We start from the raw sequence: 10935 nt of genomic DNA, 5'->3' as shown, positions 1-10935 counted from the left end.
GTGGGCCTGGTGGGGGGGGCTGGGATCATGGGAATGAATCCCTCATGAATGGCCTAGCACCATCTCCGTGGCGATGAGTGAAGAGGTTGTTTAGAAGTATGTGGTGCCTCCTCCCTTTTCTCTTTGTCCTGCTCTTGCGATGTGATGTGCTGGCTCCCTGTTGCCTTCTGCCATGATTGGAAGCTCCCTGAGGCCTTACCAGAAGCAGATGTCAGCACCATGCTTCCTGTAAAGTCTGCAGAACCATAAGCCAATTAAACCTCTTTTCTTTATAAATGACCCCAACCTTAGATATGTCTTTATAGCAATGCAAGAACAACCTAACACACTAACAAATTGTAAGGTTTTTAGTGTACATTTGGTGGCACTGAATTCTCTCAGTCTTTCTTTTATATAAATTTTCATTTTGCCTTCATTTTAAACTTTTTTATTATGTTATTTTTAGATAGAGAATTCAAAGATGACAGGCATTTTCTTTCAGCTATCTCTTTTTCTTAATTTCTATAAATGTAAGGGTACAAATGCTATTTTTTATTAAATGGTTGTTTTGTCTAGGGGTGAAGTCTGAGATTTTAGTGTGTCCATTATCTGAACAATGCATATTGTACCCATTAAATAATTTCTCATCATCCACCCCCTCCCCCCACTCCCTGACCCTTCCAAGTCTCCAATGTGTATCATTCTACTCTCTACGTAATTTGGTTGTCTTCAGACTTAATTTTGGTTTTGTGGTGTGTGTGTGTTTTTGACAGGGTCTTGCTGTGTCTCTCAGGCTGGAGAGCTGTGGTGCAATCACTGCTTACTACAGCCTCTACCTCCCAGACTCAAGTGATCCTCATACCTTAGCCTTCTGAGTAGCTGGCTACTGTGTGGGGGCACAGGCATGTGCTCCCACACCCAGCTAATATTTTTTTAAATTCTTTTGTAGAGACAGGATCTTACAATGTCGCCCAGGCTGACCTAGAACTCATGGTCTTAAGAGATCCTCCTGTCTCAGCCTCCCAAAGTGCTGGCATTATAGGTATGAGCCATCCACTGTGCCTGGCCAATTTTGTATGCTGAGAAATTAGCTAAAATTCTTATTATTGCCCCTTTGAATAGAATGTGTGTTTTTCCCTTTGTTTTTGCTTTTCATTGGTTTGCACTGGTGCGTCTAAGTGTTTTATTTTCCTTGTATTCCTTTTGCATTGGGTTAGTAGAAATTCTTTAATCTATGCCTACATTTCCATGATCAAGTTTAGATATTTCTTATCCGTGATTTTTTTCAAATATTTTTTCTACCCTATTCTCTCTTCCTCTAAGAGTCTAGATACAAATTTGGTAGGCTTTTTAAAAAAGAAATAAAACAAAATAGTTTTAGATATATAAAATTATAAATTTATATAATAGGGAGAGTTCCTACATACCCCACACTGAGTTTCATTTTGTGTTAACATCTTACATTAATATGAAACATTTGTCACAACTAATGAATCAACATTAATACATTACAATTGATATGGTTTAACTGTGTCCCCATCTAAATCTCATCTTGAATTGTAGGTCTTATAATGCCCACGTGTCATGGGAGGGACCAGGTGGAGATAATTGCATCATGGGGGTGGTTTTCTCCATCCTGTTCTCAGGATAGTGAGTGATTTCTCTTGAGATCTGATGATTTTATAAGGGGCTTCACACTGCACTTCTCCTTCCTGCTGCCATGTGAAGAAGGACATGTTTACTTCCCCTTCCACCGTGACTGTAAGTTTCCTGAGGCCTCTGCAGCCATGCTGAACTGTGAGTCAATTTAATCTCTTTCCTTTGTAAATTACCCAGTCTTGGGTGTGTCTTTATTAGCAGAATGAGAATGGACTAATACAATCATTAATTAAAATCCATACTTATTTCAGGTTAATTTTGGTTTCTTAGTTTTTCTTTAATGTCCTTTTTCTATTTCAGGATCTCATCCAGAATACCTTATTCCATCTAGTAGCCATATCTTCTTAGGCTTCTTTATGCTATGACAGTTCCTCAAAATGTCCTTGTTTTTTCATGACTCATACAACATGTAGCCATTTCAGATTGGTCATTTTCAGTAGCAATATACATTTAAGATTCATTCACATTTTCATGTTTCTGAACAGCTCAGTCCTTTACATTAGTGTACAATATACCATTGTATGGATGTACCAGGTTTTTTAATCTAATCATTTATAAAACTATATCTCCATTACTTCCAGTGTCTGTTGAATATGAATAAATCTATTAAAATATTCATATGTGAATTTGGTGTGAACATACTTTTTTTTTTTTTGAGACAGGGTCTTGCTCTGTTGCTCAGGCTGGAGTGCAGTGGCATGATCTCAGCTCACTGCAAACTCAGCCTCTAAAGCACAAGCAATTCTCCCACTTTTGCCTCCCAAGTAGCTGGGACTACAGGCATGCACCACCATGCCCAGTTAATTTTTGTATTTTTTGTAGAGATGGGGTTTTGCCATGCTGCCCAGGTTGGTCTTGAATTCCTGAACTCAGGCGATCCACCTGCCTCAGCCTCCCAAAGTGCTGAGTCATGAGCCACTGAGTCTGGCCAAAAATACATTTTTAAGTCAGTTGGTTAAATACTTAGGAACATGGTAGCTGAATTGTGATGATAAGACTATGTTATACTTGTTGAGAATCTGCCAAATTTTCCTCAAAATTGGCAGTACCATTTTGTCTTCCCACCAGCAATACAAGACCACACTAATAGTTGCACAATTGCATTGCGTCATTATTTTCATTTGCATTTCCTTAATGGTGAATGATGTTGAACATCTTTTCATATACTATTTGCCACCAAAACACTGTATTTTCTTTGGTAAAGTGTCTCTTCAGGACTTTTGCCATTGTTTGATTGGGCAGTTTGGGGATTATATATTTTTTTCTTACTTTGGAGTTGCATTGTTTTTAATATTTTTAACTTTCATTTCAGATTTGGGGTTCCACGTATACATTTGTTACATGGGCATATTGTGTGACATTTAGATTTGGTTTATGAATGATCTCATCACCTAGCTAGTGAGCATAGTGCCCAACAGGTAGTTTTTCACCCCTTTCTCTCGTTCCCCTTTCCACTTCTAGTAGTCCCCAGTTTCTATTGTTGCCATCTACATGTCCATGATTACCTAATATTTAGCTCCCATTTATAAGTGAGAACATGTAGTATTTGGTTTTCTGTCACTGCACTAATTCACTTAGGATGATGGCCTCAAGTTGCACCCATGTTACCGCAAAGGACATGATTTTTTTCTTTTTTTATGGCGGGGTAGTATTCCATGGTGTGTCTATACCACTTTATTTTTTAATCCAATCTACCATTGATGTGCACCTACGTTGATTCCATGTCCTTGCTATTGTGAACAGTGCTGTGATAAACATACATGCATGCTGCTAATGCCACAGAATTTTGTAGAATTATTTATTTTCCCTTGAGTATATACCCAATAATGAGATTGCTGGGTCAAATGGTAGTTCTGTTTTTAATTCTTTAAGAAATCTCCAAATTGTCTTTCACAGTGACTGGACTAATTTACATTCCAACAAGCAGTGTATAGCCTCACCAGTGTCTATTTTTTTTTGTCTTTTTAATAATCACCACTCTGACTGGTATGAGATGGTATCTCATTGTGGTTTTGATTTGCATTTTGCTGATGATTAGTAATATTGAGCAATAGGTTTTGTGACCACTTATATGTCTTCTTTTGAGAAGTGTCTGTTCATGTCCTTTGCTCACTTTTTAATGGGGTTATTTGTTTTTTGCTTGTTGACTTAAGTTTCTTATAGATTCTGGATATTAGACTATCACTGGATTAATAGTTTGTGAATATTTTCTTTCATTCTGTGGGTTGTCTGTTTACTCTATTGATAGTTTCTTTTGCTGCACAGAAACTCTTTAGTTTAATTAGGTCCCACTTATCAATTTTTGTTTCTATTGCAATTGCTTTTGAGGACTTAGTCATAAATTCTTTGTCAGTGCTGATGTCCAGAATGGTATTTCCTAGGTTTTCTTCTGGGATTTTTAAAGTTTGAGGTCTTACATTTAAATTTTTAACACATCTTGAGTTATTTTTGTACATGGTGAGAAGTAGGGGTCCAGTGTTACTCTTTGGCATATGAGTAGCCAGTTATCACAGCACTATTTATTAAACAGGGAGTCCTATCTCCATTGTTTATTTTTGTCATCTTTGTCAAAGATCAGATGGTTGTAGGCGTATGGCTTTATTTCTGGGTTCTGTATTTTGTTCTATTGGTCTATGTGTGTTTTTGTACCAGTACCATGCTGCTTTGTTTATTGCAGACTTGTGGTATAGTTTGAAGTTGGGTAATGTAATGCCTCTGATTTTCTTCTCAAGTTTATATTTTTTGTGGCTTCTACTCCACATAAAAAGGTCTCACTTGTGCTGTCTTTCTGGATTTGCTTGTCCTTTTAGATTTGGGGATGTCAGTTTGGTCTGTGATCTCAATTATCTGATGAGTCCAAGAGAAGTTATGGACTTTCTGTATATTCCATTTATTTATTTTTTTATTTATTTACTTGTAAGGCTATGAATAATGACTTCTGAACTCTTTATAGGTAGAATCTGAAACTGGAAATCCTTGATAGATTTTTTTTTTCCATGTCAATGGTGGACAAAAATGCCTGCACATTCTTTGTTACTCCTTTCCTTGAAAGGCGAAGGTTATTTGATCTTCCCTTGAATTATAGTTGACATTATTAAGGCTCCGATGATAGAATATAGCAGAAATCATGTTCTGATAGCCCCTAAAAGATACTGCAAGGACACTGTCATCTTCTAATATTTCTTTGTTGAAATACATACTCTTGAAATGCTCCTATTTGGAGCTGAGTCACTGAAGAATTCCACAGAAGAATTATCTGCTGGAGAGAGAGCTCATTTGGGGGAACACAAAGGCACCAGACATATAAAATACTCAACCTTTGATATTTCTGCATCTAGTAGTTTGTGTCATCCTACATGACATGCCAGACAGCATGGAGCTTCAGTGAGTTGGCTCTACAGTGCCTTTGTCCAAATTACTCATTCATGATAACTATTTAATAATAATATGGTTTTATTATGTCACTAAGTTTGGGAGATGTTTGTGACATAGACATAACCACAACACTCCCTTACATGCCTCTTCGGCTCCTGTGTGTCTTCCCTTCTTTTTATTTTTTTATTCTTAAATCTGAATATTTACTACCAACATATTTTTGAAATCACCAGAACTCTCTTTACCTGTGTCTAACATGCTCTTAAATATAATAACTATGTTTTTAATTCACTTATATTTTTCAGTTATAGAATTTCTTTTTTATATATACTTTAAGTCATAGGATACATGTGCAGAATGTGCAGGTTTGTTACATAGGTATACATGTGCCATGGTAGTTTGCTTCACCCATCAACCCGTCATCTACATTAGGTGTTTCTCCTAATGCTATCCCTCCCCTAGCCCCCCACCCACAGTGTGTGTGATGCTCCCCTTGCTGTGTCTATGTTTTCTCATTGTTCAACTCTCACTTATGAGTGAGAACATGCCGTGTTTGGCTTTCTGTCCTGTGTTAGTTTGCTGAAAATGATGGTTTCCAGCTTCATCCATGTCCCTGCAAAGGACATGAACTCATATATAGACCAATGGAACAGAACAGAGCCTCAGAAATAACGCCACACATCTACAACCATCTGATCTTTGACAAACCTGACAAAAACGAGCAAAGGGGAAAAGATTCCATATTTAGTAAATGTTGTTGGGAAAACTGGCTAGCCATATGCAGAAAACTGAAACTTACACCTTATACAAAAATTAACTCAAGGTGGATTAAAGATTTAAACACAAGACCTAAAACCATAAAAACCCAGTTCTAGAATTTTTATCTGAACTTTTATAAGTGAAATTTATTTGTGGACAGTCTCCTTCTCGTCATCCTTTTCATTGAACTGCCTCCACTTCTGTGTCCTCTTCCTTTTTGTGTCTGGTGTTGGAATGATAAAATAAAAATTATAGCATCTGAATGAATCTGAATAGAAGATATTTTATATTAATAGAAGATAGTTTGTGTAGGAGATTATCAATTTTATCTAATCTGGAATATGGATGGATGTGAGGCTGGGTTTCAGTCTTTATACATCTGAGATATTGCTAGCTTTCTTGTGCCTATAGGGTAAAGTCCTTCAGAGTTCCCAATCTAATTCTGAGTTGTTCAGTAGGATCCTTCTTTTAGGTGAACCCTACACTTCAGTTTCACACCCCAGCACTGTAAGACTTGTGAAAACTCCAAAATTTAAGTTTTTAGCTACCGCTTTGTGCTTAGTTTTGCTGCCCTCATATATGACCTTGGTGACACATCAGTAAACTTGTTGAGAGGAAAATTAGCTCCGAACATTGGGCTTATTTACCCGATCTCCCTTCTCCATGTTATGTTGGCCCCTCAATTCATTCCTACCATGGAAACCATAACCTCAATTTTTTTTCCCCATCACTGTGAGATGACTAAAATCTCTGCTCACCTACTCTACATTTTACACACTTTCTATTCAGCCTCTCTGGCCCACACCACTTAAAAATCTAATAAATGTCTTAGAAGGAAAATACAACATAAAATTCTAGGCTCACCTTAATGAAGTTGCATTCTCTCTTTCTTGATCTTTCCAACTCTGGAAGCCTTGAGAGTTCCTTGATGTCTTTTAAAATGTCACTCTTTGGTGTTTTTGGTCAGATATTTTTGTTGTTCTCAATAGTACAGATAGTTTGGCATAAACTGGTGCATTCTAGACAGAAATGGAAGAGCCTGAATGTCACTGTTTTTAAAAGCTTTTAAAAGAACAGGTAGTGTTTTTGCTTGTTAAGATAAATTGGCCTGAAGCCATCTCCCTCGTTTTGTTTTCCTAGTGTTCATTTCTTCCTTTAATTTATTTAACCAATTTAATATCAAAATCTAACTTAAAAACAAAATTATGCAGGACAAGAGATGAAATAATGAAGAAAGACTGTCACTCTCAGAATATTTTTATTCTGGCTTAGGATGTAAAGCTATATCACATAAAACACACATCAGCTAATTTAAAACAATTGTATTTAATTAGCAGAAAGTTACACTAAGTGTAGGAAAATGTGTGTAAACTAGTAACTACCACATAGACTTTATCACACTATGGAACTTGTCTTAACATTGTAATTCAGTATTTTAAAGTTTGGCATTTTACAAATTCTGTAGATTTAGCATGATTGGCTCCTGGTATGGTCTCTTTGAGCCAGTATTACAATCCAGATTACTGTCTTTTACAATCTTTTAAGCAAATTCTAACATTATTGGAAACGGTTTTCAAGGCTGCAATTGGAAAAAAATTCCAAGATAAACAAGGAAAGAAAAAACACCAGTCTTTGTAGGATGAAGATAGTTCTTTATAATGACTGAGCATCCAAATTAACTCTGAAGAACTTTAAAAACAACTCATTCCTATGGAATTCTGAGGTAGTGGGTTTAACTCGCAGGTATCTAATAAGATCACTGATGTGTGGGAGCCACAGGATGGACGATAATGACATCATTGGCCAGCACTTACCCCGTTATTGAACATCAGAATGGTTGCTTCATTCACAAAGATTTGACCAGGGGCCTTCTCTGTAAAACCACCAGGTCCTTGACCCATCGCCATAGCTGACTGAGTTAGTGGTGAAGGCATTTGGTCCAAGCAAGGTCCATCAAGCTCTCTTCTCCTGACAATTGAAGATTATATTGAAGACATCTAGGGGATTGAGGCCAAGCCCCACAGTGGATGTGCTTGGAGAAAAGGAGCATGAAATCCAGACATTGGGGTCTCCCAGCTCTTCCCTTCCTGAATCTTGTTCAACATTCACTTCTCTCAATTATCTGAGCCAAGGCCTTCTAAGACGTCTCATTTTAGTGTTAATTATCCAGAACTATAACGAAAGAACCTAACTAAAAACTCACTGCTGAAAATTACTTTCAGAGATGCAGATACCTGATAGTCAGTCAACCCCAGACACTGAGGATTCAACAACCAAGACTGAAATAGGGTTATCAACTCATATATGGGCACCCCTGAGCTGACAAAAACCTAGACTCTAATGAGTAGCAGATGGTGCTTCTGAATAAAATGGTCAATTAGCTTGTTTTGAAAACAGTTCGCATTCTAATGATAATAACTCCTTTTGAGAACAGGGATTCCTCACATGATAAAGGCATTATTTCCCACTAACTCAGCAATCTAAATCTAAATGATACTAATAGTTGTAAGAATTAACATTTATCAAGCACTTACTTAAATGTGTGCCAGCTTTCATGCTCAAAGCTTTAGACATATAATTACATTTACTCACCACCGCCATCTTATGGAAAATATCTTATCATTTACTGGTTTTGGAAATGAAAAACAGACAACAAACTAAAACCCTGAGACCTAAAGAGTCCACAGTCCATGGTCTCTTGGGTAGCAAGCAGCAGAGCTGGGATCTGAATCCATATCTATCTGACTTGGGAATCCAGATGGGCAACCTCTACTCACTGCTCCCCTGTGGAAAGAGGGCCCTTCGGGCTATAACAACGTGCAGTATCATCTTAGCATGTGGGTTGTCCTTCCCAAAGGAATAAAGTTGTTTTTATTCATGTCTCAGCATCCCATAAAGTTTCTTTTAGAAATCTGTGCTAATTACTCAGAATCAATCTGTAAATGTGATACTAAAATCAATATGTATTATAGATTATGAAATGCAAACATTGTCTTAGTAAATATTTATGACATAATGCCCTAAATTGTGTTCAATATTACATTTTGATTATCATTTTAAAAAATGTAATTCATATAGCAAAAGTCTAAACAGGCAACTAATCAATAGCACTTGAAAAAAGTAGGGTCCTATATTGACCTTAGAAGCTTGGGGGTAAATAAGATATGCACGGGTTGCAGAAGGAGGGATGTACTGAAACTCCTTACAAAAGAGTCACATACAAAACCCAGTTTGCAACACAGGATAAAATCAAATCAGGAATATTTCTTCAGGGACCAGATATTTGTATTCAAAATTTGGTCTAAAAAAAAAAAAACCCAGCAACAACAACACATACACCCATTTCATTAGTATTGCAAAATAAATCGTTATTCATTATAGTCAACCTGAATGAATGCAGCCTTTCTCTGCCATCTTTGTGGGATTGGACACACTGTGAGTTCCCTCACGAAGTACTCCATAGGATGGTAAAATTCAACAGAAACTCTTGTCTAGACATAATCCCTGTTTGGTCACCCTGGAATGCATCACAGAGCCACACCCAGCCACTCTGCCCTCTACACGCTAGGCTTTGTGCAGTGTTTTAAAGCAGGTTTAACCATGAAAGTCAAGACTCTGGCCATGGCCATGAGACACTGGCTCTGAGATGCCTGCGTAATATCACAGTGAACAGTTTAAAGAATCTCCTGGATTAATGCAGTGATTCTCAAGCATCAATTTTGCCTCCTCCTACTGCGGCAGGGACATTTGGAAATGTGTGGAAACATCTTTAGTTGCTATAACTGGGCAGGACGCTACTGGAGTCTAGTGGGTAGAGGTCGAGATGCTGTCAATAATTCTACAGTGTATAGGACGGCCTCCCAGGATGATGAATCATCTGATGCAAAATGTCAATCATACCAAGGTGGACGATCTGGTTTGGCTTTGTGTCCCCACCTAAATCTCACCTTGAATTGTAATAATCCCCACTTGTCAATGGCGGGACCAGGTGGAGGTAATTGGATAATTGGGGTGATTTTCCCACGATAGTGAGTCTCATGAGATCTGATAGTTTTATAAGCATCTGGCATTTTCCCTGCTTGCACTTTCTTTCTCCGGACACGCTATAAGTGGGTGCCTTACACCATAATTGTAAGTTTCCTGAGGCCTCCCTAGCCATGCAGAACTGCGAGTCAATTAAACCTCTTTTCTTTATAAATTACTCAGTCTCAGGGAGTTCTTCATAGCAGTGTGAGAACAGACTAATACAGTGGAGAAAACCTGTTTTAAAGGGTCCACTTCCCTACCTAATATATTTATTATTAATTATTTAAAAAATATGAAACACACAACTGCAGTCCAGGCTGTTCTCAGAACTAAGGCTTCAGCAACGACAAGGAAGGGTCCCTGCCCTGCGATTATCTCCTAACTAGTAACGTGACCTTTGGCAACATAAGTAAACTCCTGAAGGTTGGTCCCTTACCTGTAGAATAGGAGTACATAATAATATCTAAAGTCCACATTTTAATTAAGGATTAAATAAGTTTATAGACAAATTCTCTTTTGTATCTCTCCTCAAATCCCAAGTCCTCTTCCCACCACCCCTTTGGAATGATTTGCAGCATCTTATCTAAGGGACTCCTTTGGTTTTAGATACCTTCAATTATCAGTAGGTTCCTGATCATGCTTGATGAAAACACACATTTTGATGTTAGTCCCATCTTGTAATATTCCTTATTCTTTGCTTTTTCACATTTGCCATGGGAGTTGCTGGTGCAAACAACAGGTGGAAAAGTTTAAGGGCAAAAGGAACACTTGCTAAATAGAAGTTTCTCTGCCATCAAAAGCCATCTGTTGGTCAAAAATATTGGCAGAGTGGCCATAGTATGGCAGGTACTGAAGCAGGCTCTGGAAAGTGCATGACCGTTATATAGACAGACAGCCCCATGGAGATAGAATTCCACAGCAACTCTGAAGCCATGTATAATTCTCAACCTAAGTTCCAAAAAATCTTCCATGATGTTTCAATTTGCAAAAGAGAAGTATAAGCCGATCCACAGAAATTAAAAACGAATAATCTCCAAATCTCTAAACTTTGTTCAATGATGTAAAAGGATCTCTAAACTTTGTTCAGTGAAATAAAAGTACTTATTCTGCTATAAGGTCAGGCAAGTCCAGAAAACT

At 37.5% G+C, this 10935-nt stretch overlaps 1 long non-coding RNA gene across 1 annotated transcript; it reads right to left on the bottom strand.

Annotated features, from left to right (window-relative positions):
* Window positions 1–5895: 5895 nt before the first annotated feature.
* LOC129009819 (uncharacterized) lies at window positions 5896–8952 on the bottom strand. The gene is made up of 3 exons (XR_008492853.1): window positions 7587–8952; window positions 6637–6791; window positions 5896–5995 (listed from the first exon to the last, which is right to left on the bottom strand). It is a non-coding gene; the product is annotated as an uncharacterized LOC129009819 (long non-coding RNA).
* Between the last annotated feature and the right edge of the window lie 1983 nt (window positions 8953–10935).

The sequence above is a fragment of the Pongo pygmaeus genome, chromosome 10 (genome assembly GCF_028885625.2).
Source record: "Pongo pygmaeus isolate AG05252 chromosome 10, NHGRI_mPonPyg2-v2.0_pri, whole genome shotgun sequence".
Classification (NCBI taxonomy): Eukaryota; Metazoa; Chordata; class Mammalia; order Primates; family Hominidae; genus Pongo; species Pongo pygmaeus.
This window is presented reverse-complemented; position numbering and strand designations above follow the sequence as displayed.